The sequence below is a fragment of the Bufo gargarizans genome, chromosome 1 (assembly GCF_014858855.1).
Source record: "Bufo gargarizans isolate SCDJY-AF-19 chromosome 1, ASM1485885v1, whole genome shotgun sequence".
NCBI classification, from domain to species: domain Eukaryota; kingdom Metazoa; phylum Chordata; class Amphibia; order Anura; family Bufonidae; genus Bufo; species Bufo gargarizans.
Window position 1 is genome coordinate 718,503,501 of NC_058080.1, and position 26,564 is coordinate 718,530,064.

A 26,564-nucleotide genomic window follows, 5' to 3' on the forward strand; every position below is an offset into this window, starting at 1 on the left:
GGGCTGCGTACTGCACAATCACTTGCCAATACAGTCTATTTCACATAGGCTGAATCACACATAGCCTATTACACCTTACTGATAATACGTCATGTGTGTACAATGGCGGCATAAAAACTCTAATTGTGACTAAACTTGTATGCCGTGGCACTGAAAAAGTCACAAAGCAGAGGTTTTTGCGGTTTTCTTATGACCAAAAACTGTCGTAGGTGAAAGGTAAATCTCCTACTCTTAGGCCTCATGCACACGAACGTTGTTTGGGTCTGCATCCGAGCCGCTGTTTTGGCCCCTCTTCAATGGGGCCGCAAAAGATGCGGACAGCATCTGTTGCTCTGTTCCGCGGCCCCGGTCTGCGGACAGGAATAGGCAATATATTGACGGTCGCCCATTCCGTTACGCAAATTGCGGAAGGCACACGGGCGGCTTCCGTTTTTTGCGGATCCGCGGTTTGCGGACCGCAAAAAAACGGCACGTTTGTGTGCATGTGGCCTAAGGCTACATGCACACAGCAGTGTTTTTTTGCGGCCTCAGTTCAGTTTTTTTTGCAGATCGGATGGTTTCCCATTGATTTCTATGGATCCGTTAAAAATGCGGTGGACTCATCCATTTCTTGTCCGCTGTCCGTGTTTCCCGTCCGCAAAAAAAGTATTGCATGTCCTATTCTTGTCCGCAATAAACGTTTTGCGGACCCATTGAAGTAATCTGCATCCGTTTTTTTTTTTGCAGATGGTTGCTGGGAAACCTGTATATACAGGTCCTTCTAAAAAAATTAGCATATTGTGATAAAGTTCATTATTTTCTGTAATGTACTGATAAACATTAGACTTTCATATATTTTAGATTCATTACACACAACTGAAGTAGTTCAAGCCTTTTATTGTTTTAATATTGATGATTTTGGCATACAGCTCATGAAAACCCAAAATTCCTATCTAAAAAAATTAGCATATCATGAAAAGGTTCTCTAAACGAGCTATTAACCTAATCATCTGAATCAACTAATTAACTCTAAACACCTGCAAAAGATTCCTGAGGCTTTTAAAAACTCCCAGCCTGGTTCATTACTCCAAACCGCAATCATGGGTAAGACTGCCGACCTGACTGCTGTCCAGAAGGCCATCATTGACACCCTCAAGCAAGAGGGTAAGACACAGAAAGAAATTTCTGAAGGAACAGGCTGTTCCCAGAGTGCTGTATCAAGGCACCTCAGTGGGAAGTCTGTGGGAAGGAAAAAGTGTGGCAGAAAACGCTGCACAACGAGAAGAGGTGACCGGACCCTGAGGAAGATTGTGGAGAAGGACCGATTCCAGACCTTGGGGGACCTGCGGAAGCAGTGGACTGAGTCTGGAGTAGAAACATCCAGAGCCACCGTGTCCAGGCGTGTGCAGGAAATGGGCTACAGGTGCCGCATTCCCCAGAAACAGCGGCAGAAGCGCCTGACCTGGGCTACAGAGAAGCAGCACTGGACTGTTGCATGTCATTCGGAAATCAAGGTGCCAGAGTCTGGAGGAAGACTGGGGAGAGGGAAATGCCAAAATGCCTGAAGTCCAGTGTCAAGTACCCACAGTCAGTCATGGTCTGGGGTGCCATGTCAGCTGCTGGTGTTGGTCCACTGTGTTTTATCAAGGGCAGGGTCAATGCAGCTAGCTATCAGGAGATTTTGGAGGACTTCATGCTTCCATCTGCTGAAAAGCTTTATGGAGATGAAGATTTAATTTTTCAGCACGACCTGGCACCTGCTCACAGTGCCAAAACCACTGGTAAATGGTTTACTGACCATGGTATTACTGTGCTCAATTGGCCTGCCAACTCTCCTGACCTGAACCCCATAGAGAATCTGTGGGATATTGGGAAGAGAAAGTTGAGAGACGCAAGACCCAACACTCTGGATGAGCTTAAGGCCGCTATTGAAGCCTCCTGGGCCTCCATAACACCTCAGCAGTGCCACAGGCTGATTGCCTCCATGCCACGCCGCATTGAAGCAGTCATTTCTGCAAAAGGATTCCCGACCAAGTATTGAGTGCAGAACTGAACATAATTATTTGAAGGTTGACTTTTTTTGTATTAAAAACACTTTTCTTTTATTGGTCGGATGAAATATGCTAATATTTTGAGATAGGAATTTTGGGTTTTCATGAGCTGTATGCCAAAATCATCAATATTAAAACAATAAAAGGCTTGAACTACTTCAGTTGTGTGTAATGAATCTAAAATATATGAAAGTCTAATGTTTATCAGTACATTACAGAAAATAATGAACTTTATCACAATATGCTAATTATTTTAGAAGGACCTGTATAAAATTTCAAGAAATACAGCCTTCAGGTTTTTTTTTGCGGACTGCAAAAAAAATAACTGACGACACACGGAAACACAACCTACAAAATTTGCGGGCAAATGGAACGAATGTGGATGTAAAAAAAATAGGAACACGTGTGCATGTAGCCTAACTCTGCCAAATAGGCTTTTGTACATGGCAGACCCAGAGGCAGGGGCGGGCTGGGTTAAGGTGGCCCTGGTAAAAAACGAAAAGTCCCTATTTTGAGATGGGGGGGGTCCAAACTGACAGGGCCAAGACAAATATGCTGGGCAACACAAGTAGGCAGGGCCAGCAATGCCATAGTCCGGCCCCTGCAGAACCAAAACCACAGTGCATCACAAACTAAAGCCCCAGCAGCAAAAATACCTCCTCAGAAGCTGCCCGTCTGTGGTGGACACAGCTAGATGCCACGTTCTGTCCTCCTACTCCAGTTGCCTCTGGATGGCAATAAAGTTAAATTCAGGAGCCAGAAGGGCACCTGTGGCCGCCGACCAGGTACATCAGTAGTTGACGCTCCCAGCAAGTATCAGCTCATTATTTACCTGGAAGCGGCTGTGAGGAGGACTCAGGTGGCTCCCTAGGCATTGGGCCACCGGGAAGTTTCCCTGTAGCGTCTATGGCCAGTCCGCCCCTGCCCGGAGACCTTTGTAAGGCCAATGGCTACCAACGCAAACATTAACACCCCCTCCCCTCACCATTGACCACAGCATCTATTGAGTTAAAGAACCAGGATCAGAGTTAATTCCAATTCTGGCCATTACACCAGGAGTCCCGCTGTCCAACCAGAAGGCTACTAGAGCTGTCACAGCAGACAAAAGGTGTTGTGGATTGGCTCATACACTGGTGCAGGAGGAGTACAGCTTTAGGCTTACCCGGTGCACTTACAGGTGTGTATACTGTATATACCGAAGCTAATATGTTTAAAGGGGTTCTCTGGGACTGAAGAACTGGTGACCTATCCTTAGGATATAGTACCGACATTGGTGGTGGTCCGACTCCTGGCATCCTCAACGATCAGCTGTTTGCCAGAAACAGTCACAGGAACTTCTCAGCTCCATCTACTGTGTACGGACAAGGCTGGTCACTACAGTGTTCCCTTCAGTGGGTTATCAGCACAATACACAGTAGATGGAGCTGTTTTTGGCACCCAAATCTTTTGCAAACACTTGATCAGCGGGTGCGGCTCCACAGATTAAGGTCCAAGAGGACCAAAACGACCTGAGAGATAGAGAACGCCACCATCTAACGTGATACTCCCTAAGGGCTCATGCACAAGAACGCATATTTGGTCCGCATTTTGTATGCAGACCCATTCACTTCAATAGGGCTGCAAATGGTGCCAACATCACACCATATGTCAGTTCTGCGGCCCTGCAAAAAAATACAACATGTCCTATTCTTGTCCGTTTTACGGCCAAGGATAGGATAGTTCTATAGATGGCAGGACGTTCTGTTCCTCAAAATGCGGAACACACACGGCCGGTATCCGTGTTTTGTGGAATGTAAAAACGGCCATGGTCGTGTGTATGAGCCTAAGGCTACATGCACACGAACATATTTTGTTTTCGGATGAGGACCTATTAATTTCAATGGGTCCACCAAAAATGCGGACAGCACACCATGTGCTACCCACATCCTTATGTCTGTTCCGTAGCCCCGCAAAAAATATAGAGTATGGGCTCATGCACACAACCGTATGTATTTTGCGGTCCAAAAAACACGAATCCGCAAAAAATACCGTCCGTGTGCATTCTGTATTTTGCGGAACGGAACAGCTTGGCCATAATGGTACAGTCCTATCTTTGTCTATAATGCGGACAATAATAGGACATGTTCTATTTTTTTGTGGAACGGACATGCGAACATACGGAAACGGAATGCACACGGAATAGCTTCAGTTTTTTTGTGGACCCACGGAACGGACACGGAAAGAAAGTACGTTTGTGTGCATGAGCCCCATGTCCTATTCTTGCCCATTTTGCGGACGAGGATAGGCATTGTTACAATGGATCCGCAATAAATAAAGATGCAATACGGATGCCAAAAAGAAGGTCATCCGTATGTGGACGGCAAAACACATACGGTCGTGTGCTTGAGCTCTAAGGCCCCTTGCAGACGAGCGTGAGCGGATTAGGTGCGGATGCGTTCAGTGAAAAATGCGTGATTTCGCAAGCAAGTTCATTCAGTTTTGCCTGCAATCGCGTTCAGTTGTTCGTTTTTTATCGCGGGTGCAATGCGATTTAATGCGTTTTGCACGCGCGTGATAAAAATCTAAAGGTTTACAAACAACATCTCTCAGCAACCATCCGTGAAAAACACATTGCACCTGCACTTGCTTGAGGATGTGATGCGATTTTCACGCAGCTTCATTCACTTCTATGGGGCCAGCGTTGCGTGAAAATAGCAAAATATAGAACATGCTGCGATTTTCACGCAACGCACAAGTGATGCGTGAAAACCAACGGCGTGAAAACCAACCAGCAGAATTCTGGAACAAAGAGAATGATAAATTCCCTCCCATCGTGTACAGTCAGGACCACGTAACATTGGGCAGCACGGTGGCTCAGTGTTTGGCCTCATGCACACGACTGTTGTTTTGGTCCACATCCGAGCCGCAGACCCATTCACTTCAATGGGGCCGCAAAAGATGCGGACAGCACTCCGTCTGCTGTCCGCATCCGTTGCTCCGTTCCGTGGTCCGCAAAAAAATTAACCTGTCCTGTTCTTGTTTGTTTTGCGGACAAGAATAGGCAGTTAAATCAATGGCTGTCCGTGCTATTCCACAAATTGCGGAACGCACGCGGACGCCATCCGTGTTTTCGCAAAACACGCCGTGTGCCTTTAGCACTGGTTCCCAGTATCACTGGTGTTAATGGGTTTGAATCTGATCTGGGGAAACATGTATGGAGTTTGCACGTTTCCCATGGGGTCTTCGGTTTCCAAAATAACTGATAGGGTCATGTGAGCAAAATTAGACAGTGGCCCCCACTGAGGAGAAGGACTGGCGTGAGCAGAGACACTCTGTACAGAGCTGCAGAAGTAGTTGGTGCTATATAAGCCACAGGAAAAAAAGAAATACAAATATTGAATGTTTTTATCATTTGCCTGGGATTTTTGCATAAAGTGTAACATTACTGTATTTGCTCTGCAGTATTGCATTTACATGTACCTCGTAGGGATGTATTTGTATGAAGGATGAAATTACGTGCACCCCCTCTTTTACAGCTGTATGCAGTTATATCATGTTACAGCGCATCTAGTTATGGTGGAAATATCATCCAAGAAGTACTTCTGAGCTGATATCTGAACTCTGGACAATCAGCTAAAGCAGGGGTGGGGAACCTTTTTGCTGCCGAGGGCCATTTAGATATTTGTAACATTGTTTATGGACCATACAAAATTCTAAGCTTAAAATTAGGGTCCATTCACATATCTGTGTGTGTTTTGTGGATCCACGGATCCGCAAAACACGGACAGCGGCGATGTGCATTCTGCATTTTGTGGACCGCACATCGCCGGCACTTAATAGAAAATGCCTATTCTTGTCCGCAATTGCGGACAAGAATAGGACATGTTCTATTCTTTTTTGGGATCTGAATTGCGGACCTGGAAGTGCGGGTCCGCATTTCCGGATCTGGGCAGCACATTGTGCGGCCCCATAGAAATGAATGGGTCCGCAATTCCGTTCCACAAAATGCGGAACAGAATTGTGGACGTGTGAATGGAGCCTTAGACTGCTATATTTGGGAAAACATATAATTAGACCAGACCCCAAAGCTCCATCAGCCTCAGATCAGACACCCCCCAACCTATATCAGCGTCAGATCAGCCTCCCATCAGACCCCCTCCCAGCCTCCATTAGCCTCAGATCAGACCCCCCAGTCCCCATAAGCCTTAGATCAGACCCCCACCCCCAACAGACCCCTATCATACTCAGATCAGACCCCCAGATCAGATATAATCAGACTCTGATCAGACCCCCAGATCAGATATAATCAGACTCAGATCAGACCCCCAGATCAGATATAATCAGTCTCAGATCAGACCCCCCACCCCAATCAGCCTCAGATCGGACCCTCATCAGACCTCAGATCAGAAGTTACAAAAACAATAAATAAATAAACTTACCTCGCTTGTTCCGGACGGCTCTGCAGTTCCAGGACTCCCCGCGTTGCTTCTTCTTCCGGGTCTGGCTGTGTCCTAAAGACACAGAGACAATTGAGAGTGGGACATACCTCAATCCTCATGGGACCACGGGACAGCCACCGAAATGTGCCAAAGGATCCAGCAAGGTTGGGAGGTATGGTTACGAGTGGCATGTGATAGGGGAGCAACGCCCTTGGAGTCAGATAATGTACCTTCAGACAAGATGTCCATGGGTGTAGCATCGAGCTGTTATGTGATATCACGCTATTTATTGTAAGAAACGCACTGTCGTTGTGGAGGAAGCACCCTGTGTGGCTATGATGGAGTTAAAGGGGTTTTCCGGGGGAATAAAAAAAAAAAAAAGGGTCAGAGTGAATAATAATAACGATAATCATTATTCAGCTCTCACCGAGGGGCACAGAAGAAGATGTGTAAAGATTTACAAGGTGAGTGAATTGTATTTTGCTATTGAAAAAAAGAACCTTTGGTTAGGGCCCCAAGACATAATTTTGTTTGGGCCCCAGAAATTCCAAATTCTCCACTGCATTATATGGGACTGCCAAAGAGTACAGCGCCGGGCTATCTCCAGCAGTTCCTCAAATTGGGGTGTTCCTGTCTCATTCTGTTGTTTGTGGTGTGTCCACATTGATACTTGGGTAAAAACCAGATGGGCCAAAATAGCTGGATGGATCCAACCTGACAGCTGGATTATTAGAATAAAGAGCAGGAAAAAATATATACAACCATAACCACCAGAAGAGAAGGTGTCCGGCGCCACGCACCCCTAAATGTATAGTAGTAGCTGATGGAAGCTGTTATATTGTAGATGGAACTCGCCTAAATGGAGGGTCTAATAATGATTCCTCCGTGGAATTGCTTCAAATAGCAATAAACTCAGCAATATATTCAAACTTACTTCACCAGGGAGGAATCCAATAGGATAAAGCTCAAGACACCTACTGGATATTCCCCCCTCGCCTGGATTGCAAGTAGTATGGTAGGATGAAGCAGCAGGTCCACACTGAGATCTTCTTGTAACTTCCTTTATTCAAAAAACAGGCAATAGGTGGGCTCAACGCGTTTCGGGGTCTATTAAGCACCCCTTCCTCAGGAGCAGCAGTGTATACAATGTTACAATTGCTGTCTATATATAGGGATAGATATGGCAGACAAACACATCCACGCTTGCAAGAGAGCATCACTTCCGGTTCCTATGTGGACCGGAAGTGATGATGCGTTCCACAAACAGGGCAGATATATACCTAGTATAATGAGTGATTAGAAGGAGGTGGGAGAGTGTCTTTCCAAGGAGAGGATCAGATCTATTTGTCGCTGCTTGCAGCGTTCAGGTGTCCGCCTGGCCGTGCGGAGGCGGGCGGATCCGTCCAGTCTTACAATGTAAGTCAATGGGGACAGATCCGTTTGAAGATGACACACTATGGCTCAATCTTCAAACGGATCCGTCCACCATTGACTTTCAATGTAAAAGTCTGGACGGATCCGCTCAGGCTACTTTCACACTTAGAAAATTTTATACAATATGATGCAGACGGATCCGCTCTGAACGCAAGTGTGAAAGTAGCCTTAGTCTATATAACAGAAAAAATTAAGTATGAATGGCACAGCAGGTGAACAAGAGGCACAGAGCGATTACACTGAGCCTGCACTGTCCCTGCAGTCTCCCTATGCTCTCCCTACAATCTCCCTACACTGTCCCTGTAGTCTCCCGATGCTCTCCCTATGATCTCCCTGCACTGTCCCTGCAGTCTCCCTGTGCTCTCCCTATGATCTCCCTGCACTTTCCCTGCAGTTTCTCTATGCTCTCCCTATGCTCTCCCTATGATCTTCCTACACTGTCCCTGCAATCTCCCTATGCTCTCTCTACGTTCTTCCTACACTATCCTTGCAATCTCCCTATGCTCTCCCTACGTTCTCCCTACACTGTCCCTGCAGTCTCCCTTTGATCTCCCTGCACTGTCCCTGCAGTCTCCCTATGCTCTCCCTACACTATCCCTGCAGTCTCCCTATGCTCTCCCTACGTTCTCCCTACATTGTCCCTGCAGTCGCCCTTTGATCTCCCTATGCTTTCCTTACACTGTCCCTGCAGTCTCCCTTTGATCTCCCTACGTTCTCCATACACTATCCCTGCAGTCTCCCTATGCTCTCCCTACGTTCTCCCTACACTGTCTCTGCAGTCTCCCTTTGATCTCTCTATGTTTTCCATACACTGTCCCTGCAGTCGCCCTTTGATCTCCCTATGCTCTCCCAACACTATCCCTGCAGTCTCCCTGTGCTCTCCCTACGTTCTCACTACACTGTCCCTGCAGTCTCCCTTTGATCTCCCTACACTGTCCCTGCAGTCTCCCTATGCTCTCCCTACACTCTCCCTATCTAATATTCTACAATTAAAAGCTTTATGAAACACTTGCCACGTTGCTCTCTATGCTCAGCTTACAGTGAAATGGCGGAGGCAGCATGGGATGTGGCCTTTATAGGACTGTAACATCACAGGGGATGGCTATCTGTGGATTGGCTGGCTGCACAGCATTATGGGTCATATTGTTTTCCTTGGTTTCTTACTTTCACTTTGTAACACATATAGCCGCCATTTTAGGGGGGAAAAAACGATTCGTTACCACGAAGTACAATATATTTTTTATTTAATAAATAGCTTTTTGTTACAATTTATAATGTGGTAATGGTGTCCTGTAACTTTCCAGATAAAACAGGTGACAATTCATATTAATGTGGTGGCCTTGTGGAAAAGCTAATACTTAACTTTTATTTTAATCGTGATAAAATATAGCCCAATATTCTATATAATATATCAATGCCTACAATAGTGCAATTGGTTCCAGTGCGCGATAAAAAGATAAAAAACGGTCTTACCATCTGAGTTGTACACAGTATGTGGGGTCCCAACTCACAGAGCCGGGTATCTTACCCTAATCGCCCCTACGTGGCCTGAGCTGTTCTGTAACACCCAGGTAGCGGAGCACTCGCCCTGACAAGGGCGACCCCTCTGAGCCCTCCCTCAATGGCTCCTAGGAGTCCCTGTTTTTCCCTCCTGGTAGCCAGTACCCAGCTCAATGTAGGATAAATGCCAGGGTCCTTATATATATATATAGATCAGAATCAGCTTTATTCGCCAAACACAACACAATCGATCGTGTGCCCAGAATTGGGTTAGGCACAGGTACAGGCATAGTACTAGTGATTGACAAGAGGCGGTGGGGAACACGGGGGGGTGGGGGGGGGGGGTGGTAAGGTTCTGCGATGGGCACAGCAGGGGCGAGGGATTATGAGCGGGTGATGGGGCGTGGTGGGCACAGCAGGGGCGAGGGTTTATGAGCGGGTGATGGGGCGTGGTGAGTTCAGCAGGGGCGAGGGATTATGAGCGGGTGGTGGGGTGTGGTGAGTTCAGCAGGGGCGAGGGATTATGAGCGGGTGATGGGGCGTGGTGAGTTCAGCAGTCTGACGGCCGTTGGGAAGAAAGTGTTCAGCCTCCTCGATGTCCTTGCAGGGATGGCCTGATACCTGCGGCCGCACTTTATATATAAGGACCCTGGCATTTATCCTACGTTATCGGCATGAGCAGTGCGCCCTCCACCGCTTTCAGGGCTCCATTCAGGAGATAGGTGCGGGTCCCAAATATGCCCCCATTGCCTCAGACAACCCCTTAACTTCCCTAGGCCTATTTTCACACTTCGGTGTTTGGTCAATGATTTCCATAAGCAGGTGCCGGTAAAAAACACAGAACAGGGACTAATCTTTCCATTATACCTGATCTCTTCACAAATGACTGACCAAAACACTCAAGGGTGAACTAGGCCTTAGGAAGGCAGGAAGAACTAACCCCTAATTACCCTATCAATGAGTGCTAGATTGCGTTATTGAAATCCCTGTTGTCCCATGAAAGCTCAATAATTGAGCAGAGCAGCACAGGACAATGCTCCAGTAATAATTACCCCTAATACCTATAACAGCAACAATGTACCACTGTGCTGTTACTATGTAACCAGTGGTGCTCTACAGCGCCAGGATACAGCGGCCGCATGTGGAACTGCAGCCCACCCACGTCTAACGGGGTTCCTGTTATCCCCAATCAGCGGCGAGCATTGTGGCCCCGCCCCCTTGCCCCTTCCCTGTTACTCCATCCTGTGCTGCTCACCCGGTACAGACGGGCTCTCCTCCGGTGGCTGCAGCTGCCCCGTCCCGGCCTCGTCCTCCTGTCACCGCCATAGCTGCAGGTAAGAGGCGGCCGAGCGTCATGTGCTGCCGAACTAACAGTCCCAGCATGGGGGAGGCCAGTGATAGAGGACCTGCCGAGCGTGCGGCTAACATGTGTGATACTGACTGCAGGAACTGTGTATCTAAGCCATAGAGTGTGATACTGACTGGAGGAACTGTGTATCTAAGCCATAGAGTGTGATACTGACTGGAGGAACTGTGTATCTAAGCCATGGAGTGTGATACTGACTGGAGGAACTGTGTATCTAAGCCATGGAGTGTGATACTGACTGCTAAACCTGTGTGATACTGACTGGAGGAACTGTGTATCTAAGCCATGGAGTGTGATACTGACTGTAGGAACTGTGTATCTAAGCCATGGAGTGTGATACTGACTGCTAAACCTGTGCGATACTGACTGGAGGAACTGTGTATCTAAGCCATGGAGTGTGATACTGACTGGAGGAACTGTGTATCTAAGCCATGGAGTGTGATACTGACTGGAGAAAACTGTGTATCTAAGCCATGGAGTGTGATACTGACTGGAGAAAACTGTGTATCTAAGCCCGTGGAGTGTGATACTGGCTGGAGAAAACTGTGTATCTAAGCCCGTGGAGTGTGATACTGGCTGGAGAAAACTGTGTATCTAAGCCCGTGGAGTGTGATACTGGCTGGAGAAAACTGTGTATCTAAGCCCGTGGAGTGTGATACTGGCTGGAGAAAACTGTGTATCTAAGCCCGTGGAGTGTGATACTGGCTGGAGAAAACTGTGTATCTAAGCCCGTGGAGTGTGATACTGGCTGGAGAAAACTGTGTATCTAAGCCCGTGGAGTGTGATACTGGCTGGAGAAAACTGTGTATCTAAGCCCGTGGAGTGTGATACTGGCTGGAGAAAACTGTGTATCTAAGCCCGTGGAGTGTGATACTGGCTGGAGAAAACTGTGTATCTAAGCCCGTGGAGTGTGATACTGGCTGGAGAAAACTGTGTATCTAAGCCCGTGGAGTGTGATACTGGCTGGAGAAAACTGTGTATCTAAGCCCGTGGAGTGTGATACTGGCTGGAGAAAACTGTGTATCTAAGCCCGTGGAGTGTGATACTGGCTGGAGAAAACTGTGTATCTAAGCCCGTGGAGTGTGATACTGGCTGGAGAAAACTGTGTATCTAAGCCCGTGGAGTGTGATACTGGCTGGAGAAAACGGTGTATCTAAGCCCGTGGAGTGTGATACTGGCTGGAGAAAACGGTGTATCTAAGCCCGTGGAGTGTGATACTGGCTGGAGAAAACTGTGTATCTAAGCCCGTGGAGTGTGATACTGGCTGGAGAAAACTGTGTATCTAAGCCCGTGGAGGGTGATACTGGCTGGAGAAAACTGTGTATCTAAGCCCGTGGAGTGTGATACTGGCTGGAGAAAACTGTGTATCTAAGCCCGTGGAGTGTGATACTGGCTGGAGAAAACTGTGTATCTAAGCCCGTGGAGTGTGATACTGGCTGGAGAAAACTGTGTATCTAAGCCCGTGGAGTGTGATACTGGCTGGAGAAAACTGTGTATCTAAGCCCGTGGAGTGTGATACTGGCTGGAGAAAACTGTGTATCTAAGCCCGTGGAGTGTGATACTGGCTGGAGAAAACTGTGTATCTAAGCCCGTGGAGTGTGATACTGGCTGGAGAAAACTGTGTATCTAAGCCCGTGGAGTGTGATACTGGCTGGAGAAAACTGTGTATCTAAGCCAATCTATTGTGATTCTGACTGCTGACCCCCCCCCCCGGCAATCACTACCGCCTTCCCCCACCATTTACCCCAGGCCTCACTGTAGGTTATGGCATCTGAGGTGCACAATGGCTCCTGCCCAGCTCCGGGCACACACATTGGCACTGGCAGTCAGGGCTCCCTGTGGATCCTGGACATGCTGGGACTTGTAGTCCCTCATCCTGCACATGTTCTGCCGTCTGTTTGTGCTTATCCCGGGCACATCTGCTCATCATATAGATAGTTGTGCAACCAGAGGGCGTATAGAGCAAAGCCGCCCTGCGGCCACCGCCCCCCCCCCCCCCCCGACACCCCCCGACACCCCCCATAGTCACAGACTGACCAAGGTAGTGCACCGACCCCTGGGTGCAACTCCCCATAAGCCTATAGACAGCGCTGCATTGATACTATTTGGCAGCCAGAACAGGGCCCCCAGGGGCCACAAGATATAAAGCGAGTCATAGGATATATTTCCCTTCACAAGTCAGATGCAACTCTTTACTAGACCTGTTGTCACAGCCTGGGCTGCTGTTTGTGGCGGCCTGTAGTCAGTCAGAGTCCCGGCTGCTGTTTGTGGCGGCCTGTAGTCAGTCGGAGCCCCCGGCTGCTGTTTGTGGCGGCCTGTAGTCAGTCGGAGCCCCCGGCTGCTGTTTGTGGCGGCCTGTAGTCAGTCGGAGCCCCCGGCTGCTGTTTGTGGCGGCCTGTAGTCAGTCGGAGCCCCCGGCTGCTGTTTGTGGCGGCCTGTAGTCAGTCGGAGCCCCCGGCTGCTGTTTGTGGCGGCCTGTAGTCGGTCGGAGCCCCCGGCTGCTGTTTGTGGCGGCCTGTAGTCAGTCGGAGCCCCCGGCTGCTGTTTGTGGGAGTTGCTATTTCTGCAATGTTCCTTCATGTTTTGCATCTTAAAGCTGAAGTTGCTCTGGTGCCGACCGCTGTTTCCTAAGAAGTCACCTAACGATGGGGAACCAGAGGCCGAGGGGAGTAGTAGTAGTAGTAGTAGTAGTAGTAGTAGTTGGGCTGCTCACCAGATGCATCCCTGTTGTGGTTTTTAAGAATTTGTGTTAGAGAACATTTCCTCCTAAAATAAAATAAAAACACAGGGATTTTCATGAGTTTTAGAAAACCAGAGAGCGCCACTCTTATAAACTGGTCAGGTCCGGTATTGCAGCGTTTTATTGAATGGGCACCAGATACAATCCCAGACCTGACCATGGCACCAGTCTCTAAACGTCCTCCTCGAATGAATCCCAGCTGCAATACCAGACCTGGCCTGTGTACATGGGTGGCACTGTTTGTGGACAGAAGCAGCTCTGTTTTCTAATCCCATAGATGAGATTGTCTGTAACTCGTCAGTTCTTAGTTGAATTTGTTTCTGGTCATTGTGACCTTGCAGTCGTCACCCAGCTTTTCCACGGCAGATAGTTATAGGATGATGATAATGGCTCGGCGCTGACATCACAGGGTCACATGACTGGTTTAATAAGCTGCTTGTACCTTAGGAGACCCGGTGCACTGACTTATGCAATGGCTTCAAAACAAGTACACACAAAAAGGGGGGGGCGGGGTGGGGGGGCTTCCCTGATCAACCAATCAGATTTCAGCTTTTATTTTTCAAGGAAATTGGTTAAATTAACCCTTTCAGGACCAAGCCATTTCACCTTAAGGACCAGCCATTTCTTAGCAAATCTGACCAGTGTCACTTTGTGGTAATAACTTTAAATCACTTTTACTTATCCAGGCCATTCTGAGATTGTTTTCTCGTCACATATTGTACTTCATGACAGTAGTAAAATAGAGTAAAAAAAGTCATTTTTATAAAAAATACCAAAATTTGGAAAAATTAGCACGTTTCCAAATCTCAATTTCTCTACTTTTATAATAGTGATGCCTCCAAAAATAGTTATTACTTTACATTCCCCATATGTCTACTTCATGTTTGGATCTTTTGTAAATGCCATTTTTATTTTTTGGGGACGTTAGAAGGCTTAGGCCTCTTTCACACGGGCGTCCCGGATTTGCTCCGGATGCGTTGCGTGTGCATTGCGGTAAACCCGCGCGAGTAGGCACGCAATTGCAGTCAGTTTTGACTGCGATTGCGTTCCGATGTTGAGTTATTTCCGCGCCAGTGCAATGCGTTTTGCACGCGTGTGTGAAAAAAATTTCATGTGGTACCCAGACCCGAACCACATTCTTCACTGAAGTTCGGGTTTGGGTTAGGTGTTCTGTAGATTTTAATATTTTCCCTTATAACATGACTATAAGGGAAAATAATAGCATTCTGAATACAGAATGCATAGTACAATAGCGCTGGAGGGGTTAAAAAATTAACTCCCCTTATCCACTTGATCGCGCAGCCGACATCGTCTTCTTTCTTCTTATTCTTTCAGGACCTGCAAAAGGACCTTTGACGTAATCGCACTCACCACATGGTGACATCAGCGCAGGTCCTGCTGAATGAAGATAGAAGATCTTTCTATCTTCATTCAGCAGGACCTGCGCTGACATCACCACATGGTGAGCGCGATTACATCATCAAAGGTCCTTTGGCAGGTCCTGAAAGAAGAAGAAAGAAGACAATGCCGGCTGCGCGATCAACAGGATGAGGTGAGGAGTTAATTTTTTAACCCCTCAAGCAACATTTTACTAAGCATTCTGTATTAAGAATGCTATTATTTTCCCTTTATAACCATGTTATAAGGGAAAATAATACAGTGCAGTGATTAGACTATAATGGGGCCCGGGGATGCTTTCATCCCGATCATCTCGTAGCAACCATGCGTGAAAATCGCACCGCATCCGCACTTGCTTGCGGATGCTTGTGATTTTCATGCAGACCCATTAATTTCTATGGGGCCTGCGTTGCGTGAAAAACGCAGAATATAGAACATTGCACCCACGTGGAGTTCTCGCCCGTGTAAAAGGGGCCTTAGAAGTTTAGAAGCAAATCTTGAAATGTTTTTGAAAATTTCCAAAACCCACTTTTTAAGGACCACTTCAGGTCTGAAGTCACTTTGTGGGGCTTACATAATAGAAACCACCCATAAATGGCCCCATTTTAGAAACTACAACCCGCAAGGTATTCAAAAATGATTTTGCAAACTTTGTTAACCCTTTAGGTGTTCCACAAGAATTAATGGAAAATAGAGATAACATTTCTGAATTTCACTTTTTTGACGATTTCCATTTTAAGGCTACTTTCACACTAGCGTTTTTTCTTTTCCGGCGCTGAGTTCCGTCCTAGGGGCTCAAATCCGGAAAAGAACTGATCAGTTTTATCCTAATGCATTCTGAATGGAGAGCAATCCGTTCAGGATGTCTTCAGTTCAGTCTTTTTGACTGATCAGGCTTTTCAGAAAACCGTAGCATGTTGTATTTTTACCTCCGGCCAAAAATCCTGAACACTTTGACTGAACGCTTGATCAGGCCTTTTTCCCATTGACTTGCATTAACGCCGGATCCGGCGCCGTGTGTTCAGTCAGGCTGTGTTCACACTTGAGCGTTGCGCAAACGCGCGTTTTACGCGCGTTTTTGACGCGCATTTTTATGCGCGTTTTTGTAATAGTAAACGCGCGTTTGACGCGCGTTTGTGTGATTCACTACAGTGTCCTATGGCCACAAACGCCCCAAAAGTCGCTCATGTACTTTTTGGAGCGTCGGGCGTTTTACAGCGCGATCGTACGCGCTGTAAAACGCCCAAGTGTGAACCATTCCCATAGGGAATCATTGGTTTCTCCTTGTTGAGCGTTTTACAGCGCGTAGGAACGCGCTGTAAAACGCTCAGGTGTGAACCCAGCCTTAAACCGGATCCGGCTTTTGCATGCTAAACCCGAAAAATGTCCATAAATGGCGGATCCGTTTTTTCCAATGCATTTTTTCATTGTGATCAAAATCCTGATCAGGATTTAAATGTAATACGTTTTTCCGGATCCGGCGGGCAGTTCCCGGGTCGGAATTGAACGCCGGATTTAAACAACGCTAGTATGAAAGTAGCCTCAATCCACTTTTTCCAGTAACAAAGCAAGGGTTAACAGCCAAACAAAACAATATTTATTGCCCTGATTCTGTAGTTTACAAAAACGCCCCATATGTGGTCGTAAACTGCTGTACGGGCACACGGCATTGCGCAGAAGGAAAGGAATGTCATATGGTTTTTGGAGGGCAGATTTCACTGGGATATTTTTAAGCTGCCATGTCACATTTAACAGCTTGCCGCCACGTTAACGCCGAAAGGCGTCATTGCGGCGGCTCTCCCAGGTCACACTAACGCCGATTGGCGTCATCTCGCGTGAGCCGAGATTTCCTGTGAGCGCGCGCACACAGGCGCGTGCGTTCACAGGAACGGAAGGTAAGCGAGTGGATCTCCAGCCTGCCAGCGGCAATCGTTCGCTGGCAGGCTGGAGATGCGATTTTTTATTTTTATTTTTTAACCCCTAACAGGTATATTAGACGCTGTTTTGATAACATCGTCTAATATACCTGCTACCTGGTCCTCTGGTGGTCCCTTTTGTTTGGATCGACCACCAGAGGACACAGGTAGCTGTGTAAAGTAGCACCAAACACCACTACACTACACTACACCCCCCCCCTGTCACTTATTAACCTCTTATGAACCCCTGATCACTCCATATAGACTCCCTGATCACCCCCCTGTCATTGATCACCCCCCTGTAAGGCTCCATTCAGACGCCCGTATGTGTTTTACGGATCCACGCATCCATGGATCGGATCCGCAAAACGCATACGGACGTCTGAATGGAGCCTTACAGGGGGGTGATCAATGACAGGGGGGTGATCACCCCATATACACTCCCTGATCACCCCCCTGTAAGGCTCCATTCCGACATTTTTTTGGGCCCAAGTTAGCGGAAATATATATATTTTTTTTTTCTTGCAAAGTCTCATATTCCACTAACTTGTGTCAAAAAATAAAATCTCACATGAACTCACCATACCCCTCACGGAATCCAAATGCGTAACATTTTTTAGACATTTATATTCCAGACTTCTTCTCACGCTTTAGGGCCCCTAAAATGCCAGGGCAGTATAAATACCCCACATGTGACCCAATTTCGGAAAGAAGACACCCCAAGGTATTCCGTGAGGGGCATATTGAGTCCATGAAAGATTGACATTTTTGTCCCAAGTTAGCGGAAAGGGAGACTTTGTGAGAAAAAAATAAATAAATAAATTTCCGCTAACTTGTGCCAAAAAAAAAAATTTCTATGAACTGGCCATGCCCCTCATTGAATACATTGGGGTGTCTTCTTTCCAAAATGGGGTCACATGTGGGGTATTTATACTGCCCTGGCATTTTAGGGGCCCGAAAGCGTGAGAAGAAGTCTGGGATCCAAATGTCAAAAAATGCCCTCCTAAAAGGAATTTGGGAATTTGGGCGCATCTAGGCTGCAAAAAAGTGTCACACATGTGGTATCGCCGTACTCAGGAGAAGTTGGGCAATGTGTTTTGGGGTGTCATTTTACATATACCCATGCTGGGTGAGATAAATATCTTGGTCAAATGCCAACTTTGTATAAAAAAAATGGGAAAAGTTGTCTTTTGCAGAGATATTTATCTCACCCAGCATGGGTATATGTAAAATGACACCCCAAAACACATTGCCCAACTTCTCCTGAGTACGGCGATACCAGATGTGTGACACTTTTTTGCAGCCTAGGTGGGCAAAGGGGCACACATTCCAAAGAGCACCTTTAGGATTTCACAGGTCATTTTTTACAGATTTTGATTTCAAACTTCTTCTCACGCATCTGGGCCCCTAAAATGCCAGGGCAGTATAACTACCCCACAAGTGACCCCATTTTGGAAAGAAGACACCCCAAGGTATTTTGTGATGGGCATAGTGCGTTCATGGAAGTTTTTGTTTTTTGTCACAAGTTAGTGGAATATGAGACTTTGTAAGAAAAAAATAAATAAAAAGATCATTTTCCGCTAACTTGTGACAAAAAATAAAAAGTTCTATGAACTCACTATGCCCATCAGCGAATACCTTAGGGTGTCTACTTTCCGAAATGGGGTCATTTGTGGGGGTTTTCTACTGTCTGGGCATTGTAGAACCTCAGGAAACATGACAGGTGCTCAGAAAGTCAGAGCTGCTTCAAAAAGCGGAAATTCACATTTTTGTACCATAGTTTGTAAACGCTATAACTTTTACCCAAACCATTTTTTTTTATTTTTTTATCAAAGACATGTTGAACAATAAATTTATCGAAAAATTTATATATGGATGTCGTTTTTTTTGCAAAATTTTACAGCTGAAAGTGAAAAATGTCATTTTTTTGCAAAAAAATCGTTAAATTTCGATTAATAACAAAAAAAGTAAAAATGTCAGCAGCAATGAAATACCACCAAATGAAAGCTCTATTAGTGAGAAGAAAAGGAGGTAAAATTCATTTGGGTGGTAAGTTGCATGACCGAGCAATAAACCGCTAAAGTTGTGGAGTGCCGATTTGTAAAAAAGGGCCTGGTCACTAGGGGGGTATAAACCTGTGGTCCTTTAAAGCCCCCCTGATGCACCCCTAGAGTAGAAACTCCAAAAAATTACCTCATTTTGGAAACTACAGGATAAGGTGTCAGTTTTGTTGGTACTATTTTAGGGTACATATTATTTTTGGTTGCTCTATATAACACTTTTTGTGAGGCAAAGTAACAAAAAATTGCTGTTTTGGCACCATTTTTATTTTTTGTTATTTACAATGTTCATCTGACAAGTTATATCATGTGGTATTTTCATAGAGCAGGTTGTTACGGACGCGACAATGCCAAATATGAATTTTTTTTGGTTGTTTCAGTTTTACATAATAAAGTATTTTTGAAAAAAATGACTTTTTAGTGTCTCCATATTCTGAAAGCCATATTTTTTTTATTTTTTTATATTTTTTGGGGCGGCTGGCTTATGTAGGGGCTCATATTTTTCAGTATGAGATTACGGTTTGATTGGTACTATTTTAGGGGGCATGACTTTTTGATCCCTTGGTATTACACTTTTTGTGATGTAAGGTGACAAAAAATGGCTTTTTGTACACAGTTTTTATTTTTTTACGGTGTTCACATGAGGGGTTAGGTCATGTGATATTTTTATACAGCAGGTTCTTACGGACACGGCGATATCTAATATGTATACTTTTTAATTTAAGTTTTACAGAATGATATTTTTTAAACAAAAAATAATAATCATGTTTTAGTATTGCCATAGTCTTAGAGCCATATTTTTATTTATTTTTTTAGTTTTTTTTTTGGGCGATTGTCTTAGGTAGGGGCTCATTTTTTGTGGGATGAGGTGACTGTTAGCTTGGTACTATTTTGGGGGGGCATATGACTTTTTGATCGCTTGGTGTTGCACTTTTAGTAATGTTAGGTGACAATAAATATTTTATTTTATTGACTGTGTTCACCTGAGGGGTTAGGTCATGTGATATTTTTATAGAGCCGGTCGATACGGACGTGGCGATACCCAATATGTTTACTTTTATTTTTTGTCCCTATTTATTTATTTTTTTGTTACTTTATTTTGTTTTTTGTACTTGAAACTTAAAATTTTTAGTAAATCGTAATTTTATTTTATTTTTTTACTTAGTTCCCTGGTTGTTAAGGGGTTAAGTGCTACTCTTGTATCGCTTTCTTCAGCTTATCAAATGAGTCTCCACAGATGCTGAAGGAAGGACTGCGGGAGCAGCGACTCGAACATGGCATCTGAGAATCTGACATTAGTTCCCATCACAGAACTCTTCCTCTGTTATTCCTTCTGGAAATGTATGAATAAATTGATCAATGGTTGTTACTATCCCCTTGTTAAGGGTGCAAATAACACGACTGCTCAGTGTTTTGCATTCCGCAAATCACAGATGCCGCCCATGTGCGTTCTGCAATTTACAGAATAGGCGGCCCATTATAGAAATGCCTCTTCTTCTCCACGATTGTCGCGGAACGGAAGCGGACTCATTCATATGGGACCACACAGGAGAGCTGACAGATCCTCTCTACTACACCACACAGGAGAGCTGACAGATCCTCTATACTACACCACACAGGAGAGCTGAAAGATCCTCTACACTACACCACACAGGAGAGCTGACAGATCCTCTACACTACACCGCACAGGAAGGCCGACAGATCCTCTATACTACACCGCACAGGAAGGCCGACAGATCCTCTATACTACACCACACAGGAGAGCCGACAGATCCTCTACACTACACCACACAGGAGAGCTGACAGATCCTCTATACTACACCACACAGGAGAGCTGACAGATCCTCTATACTACACCACACAGGAGAGCTGACAGATCCTCTATACTACACCACACAGGAGAGCTGACAGATCCTCTATACTACACCACACAGGAGAGCTGACAGATCCTCTATACTACACCACACAGGAGAGCTGACAGATCCTCTATACTACACCACACAGGGGAGCCGACAGATCCTCTATACTACACCACACAGGAGAGCTGACAGATCCTCTATACTACACCACACAGGAGAGCCGACAGATCCTCTATACTACACCACACAGGAGAGCCGACAGATCCTCTATACTACACCACACAGGAGAGCCGACAGATCCTCTATACTACACCACACAGGAGAGCTGACAGATCCTCTATACTACACCACACAGGAGAGCCGACAGATCCTCTATACTACACCACACAGGAGAGCTGACAGATCCTCTATACTACACCGCACAGGAGAGCTGACAGATCCTCTATACTACACCGCACAGGAGAGCTGACAGATCCTCTATACTACACCGCACAGGAGAGCCGACAGATCCTCTATACTACACCGCACAGGAGAGCTGACAGATCCTCTATACTACACCACACAGGAGAGCCGACAGATCCTCTATACTACACCACACAGGAGAGCCTACAGATCCTCTATACTACACCACACAGGAGAGCTGACAGATCCTCTATACTACACCACACAGGAGAGCTGACAGATCCTCTATACTACACCGCACAGGAGAGCCGACAGATCCTCTATACTACACCACACAGGAGAGCTGACAGATCCTCTATACTACACCGCACAGGAGAGCCGACAGATCCTCTATACTACACCGCACAGGAGAGCCGACAGATCCTCTATACTACACCACACAGGAGAGCTGACAGATCCTCTATACTACATCACACAGGAGAGCTGACAGATCCTCTATACTACATCACACAGGAGAGCTGACAGATCCTCTATACTACACCGCACAGGAGAGCTGACAGATCCTCTATACTACACCACACAGGAGAGCTGACAGATCCTCTCTACCACACCACACAGGAGAGCTGACAGATCCTCTATACTACACCACACAGGAGACCGGATCCTCTATACTACACCGCACAGGAGAGCCGACAGATCCTCTATACTACACCACACAGGAGAGCTGAAGGATCCAGTTTATTACTGCTGTTGTGTAGAATGCCTCTAGCTCCGGATAATCTTCCTCCCTATCTTGTCTCCATCTGCCATTCTTCATCCTCTTGTTAGGATGGGGGTGCAGTGGGCGGCAGATGTCTTCATTTCCTTTGTGTTCTGGGTCCTTCTTGTTATGTATATGACCCTGGTGTTTGTGTAGGTCTCCAGTGGTGGGTACTGATGTCCCCAGATGTGACCTCTGATGAGAGAGATTTGCCATAATGCTGGAACACCTTTTCAGACTCGCTCTCCCTCATCACATCCTGATTCTTGAGCAATAGCCAGGTGAGACACAACTACGAGGAGGATTTTATAGGTGCAGCAGTGCCGACTTTGTCATGCATCAGCCTCATCCGTCTTTGAATATCTTATGCTTTACACTTCTGCTTAGCTTGTTCATATGTGTTACTGTTTTGTATTACAGCTCAGCTGGAAATCTGAAATCATTACAGTAAGGACAGAAAGATTAGAAAATACAAGCGACTTGTGTATTTGGTGATGTCATCATAGAGGGTCTCCAGACCACCAATTATCCCACTGAGCAACGTACAGGTAGTACTAGTGGTAATCAGTGCAGGTACTGTCTATATTAAATGATCAGGATCCTTATATGCTAGAAAGAAAGTCTTCTGACAAATTTAGCTCTGCTACTTCTGTATTTGCATCGAACGGACATTTCCATATCCAGGTCAGCTGTCACTGTAGATGAGGGATGCTTAGATCATCGGTGTGTTTATTGGCGTTGCGTCACCCCAGCGGACAGAAAATTACATTGCAGAGAGTGACATCACTATGAACCAGTATGGATCACAGTGCTTGGCTGCTGTGATGTTGTGCAGTGCTGCCGGCAGGGGATACTAATGGTGACGGTACAAGGAATGGCGCCAAAATTTAAATGGTCGCCGTAACTCGCTCATTTTTTCTCTGGCGTGGCTGGCCGTCCTCAGGAGCCTCAATCGATCAGGTTGGATTTTAGGCTTTTTTCATATCTGCGTTTTCCTTTCCGGTTTTGAGATCTGTCAGAGGATCTCAAAACCGCAGGAAACGCATCCCTCTCAATAATACCACCGGCTGCATCTGTTCAGAACGAATCCGGTTGTATTATATCGAAAATGCACATGCCGGATCCCATTGTAAGTCAGTGGGCGCCATATCCGTTTTTTTTGGGTTTTTTTTGTCCCTGGAAAAAAAACTGATCTGGCACCATTGACTTACATGGTTTTTGATGCCAGTTTCCCATGACGCACACAAACTCTGCTTGCAGCGATTTTGTCTTCGGCATTGGAACAGAATGCATTCTGGTGCACGCTGTTCCGTTCTGTTCAGTTCAGTTTTGTCTCCATTGAAAATGAATGGGGGGCAAAACCGATGCGTTTTCCTCCAGTTTTGAAATCCTCAGACGGATCCAAAACTGGAAAGGAAAAGGCAAATGTGAAAGTAGCATTACCTGTATTCTTTTTACACACACACTCACACATCATTGTTCATCCTGAGCCTCCTGATTCACCCAGTCCTACACAGCAAGCTCAAGCAGGGGGAAGAAGCATCAGACAGCTGGATGATCACCACATTGTAAATCTCAATGCAAAATATACAGTACATCCAGGGTTAAATATGTCTGCACCAAATCTGTCATAGCTGTTGCTTTTTACCCCCTTGCACTGGTTGTGTAGGGCTGTGTGAATCAGGAGCTCAGGATGAACACTGCTTTATCTGTGTACAGCACTGTGTGGCGGGTTTGCTGTAACATCCTGCGTGAGGTTTCATTGATCAGGAAGCTGCCTCCATGTGACTCGCCTTTGGTCTATTATTAAAGGCCTCGCCGCTTGCATGTGGCTCAGTCAATCCAGGGCACTTCCGCTGACACTGGGTCCTGACGCTGCTGCTTTCTGTTCCTGTCACCCTTGAAAGGTTAAATCTGACAATGCAGGACGCCGGGTGTGTGAAGCAAGAACTTGCCTGCTGCCTACTAAACTGGCCCGTATCCGGGACCATAAATATCCAGCTTGCGGTGTGATCGGGGCATTCTTCTGCTTGGCAGCAATTTGTGTTTGTCGTCTAACATTGCAGTCATTTGATTGTCTTCAAGTGGCTGGTTTAACACGTTCGCTACCAGCGCCGTACATGTACGGCGCTGGAGCGATGTGTAAACATGGCGTCTGCTCACACGCGCAGCGGGCGATATGGCCGGCAGATCTCTGCTCTTTCAATCCTTAAGTCCTTAAAGGGGTTCTCTGCTTTTGGGCTACTCCTACTCAGGAGGGTCACAATAACCTGGTTACAAAGTGTCCTCCTGCTCAGATCCGCAGCGATCAGCTGCAATCTGTAAAGACACCAGGATGTAAGTGTTCAGTTTTCCTGCAGCGCCGCCACAGGGGAAGTGAAGTATTACACAGGGACCATTCACATCTGTGGGTTTTCTGTGTAATACAGCAAAGGACAAGTCCTCCAGGGAGAGAGACGCTCTTTGTATTCACTTTCCATGCTGGCCAAGAGATGAGGATCCTGAGCAACATGGGGGCCCACTTGCTTAGTTCCCCCTTGTGCTGCCTTAAGATCCGTGTAATTTATGACGAGGCACGCGCCTTATCATAAATTAGGCTACTTTCACACTTGGGTTGTTGTTTTCCGGTATTAAGTTCCAGCAGAGGATCTCGGTACAAGAAAAAAAAAAAGTTTGTATAGTCCTCATGCATTCTGAATGGAAACAGATCCGTTCAGGATGTCTTCCGTTCCAGCAGCATTCCGCTTTGTGACCGGACAGAAAACCGCTGCAAACTGCGGTTTTGTGTCCAGTCATGAAAACAAAAAAACTGATCCGGCACTGAAAACAATTTAAGTCAATAGTGACTAATCAGTTTTTTTAGAAGCCCCAAAAAATGGATCCGTCACTAAATACATTGAAAGTCAATGGGTCACGGATCCGTTTTTTTTTTATTTCACACCATTTCAACAGGATTTGATTTCACACAACCGCATCCTAACGGAACGGATGCATCTTTATGTGCAAAATCAAAACTGATCAGTTCAATTCCTCTGACGGATCTTAATACCGGAATTAACAACGCAAGTGTGAAAGTAGCCTTAGGTGCATCTATGACATTCCTTGCTACCAGCGAAAAAGCTGCGCCAAATCCATTTACTCCTTTTTCCACGCGCCCCCTCCACCATCGTCCCGAACACGGCATAAAACCGGCCATGCGACAATATTTTGTTAAAAAGGGGACTTGTGACTATTGTATATTTTTTTTTTAACTGATATGGTCACTCAAGTCCCTTAATAAATGACCCCCATGGAGTTGTAAGGCCGCTGCTCTCATAGAGGATGTCCTAATGCGGGATCGGGGGAGGATTCTGCGCCAGCGGCTGCAAGGAGTCGCGACGTATGACACACCGGCCTGTGGTGAGGTAATATGGACCTCCGACAGGTGTCTGACCCCAGATATTAGGAGCTCTTCATCCTCCCTCCATTTGTGCCGCCCTTTTTACATCCTCCACCTGTCCAGCGTGTGTTACAGGAGACTATGGTCTTCGGCCAGACCCCCAGTCCTGCTACTACCTGGTAATTGGATATGGTGTATACTGGTATTATTCAGGGTTTTCCCCCCATTGAGCTCTGTGCGCCCAGAGGCCATTGTGTCCCTTCTTAGCATTTTTAAATACGGAAAGGACACCTTGTAAAGAAGCAGATGGACAGCATTGTCCCGGCCAGCGACTCGGCAGGTGGTCACAGGGTGGAGTCCAGGGAGGAGGCTGAGACACAGGACCATATAGGCTACGTACAGCTTGTGGGCTTTCTCTCTGTCTGCCACCCCTGGACGTGCAGCACTTTCCTCAGGATCCGCTAATATTACGTATGTGCTTCCTGTGTATGTGTAGATATTATAGGAGTGCGTATAGATATCTGTAGTCTAGTTGTGTCCCATTTATACGACGTGTGTCTGTGGATTCTGTGGCCTGCATGTGTTTATGGATGTGTACAATTATATTTATATTTATATTATATATATATATATATATATATATATATATATATATGTGTGTTATTCAGGGCTCATGCACATGAACGTGTATCGGCAGAGCCCGTGCTGCGGTGTGGTCTCCATATTCAAAAGCAGGACCCATTCACACGAATGGGGTCCGCATGCGATGGTTGCACCGCAAAAAAGTAGTGCATGCACTATGTAGTGGATCTGTACCTCTGTTCCGGTGCCTGTATATTGCGGACCTGCTGTTTGCGGGCACCGGCCGACAACGGTCGTGTGCATGAGCCCTCATGTACATGTACTAGTGGTCAGGTACTGGATGTGAGGTGGTCAGAAGTGTAGATCCAATGTACGAAATGTAGTTGGGATCTGGATATATACTGTTGAGCCAGTGTATCTAAGTCTATCCTGTGAGATACACAAAATAAAAAGAAGGTATCTGTCGTGTGTGATACTGTCAGTTGGACTGGTGTATCTAAGCCTATAATTTCTGACATGGAAAACCCCACAGTACTACATTCCCCATCTTTCGTAATCTCATTATAGAATAATTTATTAGATATGTCCGGTGAGCACCCCTGAGTTGTGGCGGCGCCTGTGTGTTCACGGCCGAGGTGGCGACGCCTGTGTGTTCATCCAACCTGACATTCCCCTTTGATAGACATCTTCCCTTATATTTCCCCTTTGGGCGGCAGGGCT

At 46.2% G+C, this 26,564-nt stretch overlaps 1 protein-coding gene across 4 annotated transcripts in view; it reads left to right on the top strand.

Annotated features, from left to right (window-relative positions):
- The first annotated feature begins 10,593 nt into the window (after nucleotides 1-10,593).
- The window catches only part of ME2 (malic enzyme 2), a 52,183-nt gene continuing 36,212 nt past the window's right edge, over nucleotides 10,594-26,564 (top strand). Inside the window, exons 1-2 of one of the 4 annotated variants that reach the window (XM_044276340.1) lie at nucleotides 10,594-10,716; nucleotides 22,304-22,456. The gene's annotated coding sequence lies outside the window, so the exon portion shown is untranslated. Of the gene's footprint in view, nucleotides 10,717-22,148; nucleotides 22,165-22,303; nucleotides 22,457-26,564 lie in introns of those variants that run through there. The other 3 variants (XM_044276339.1, XM_044276341.1, XM_044276338.1) reach the window with 3 other exon arrangements.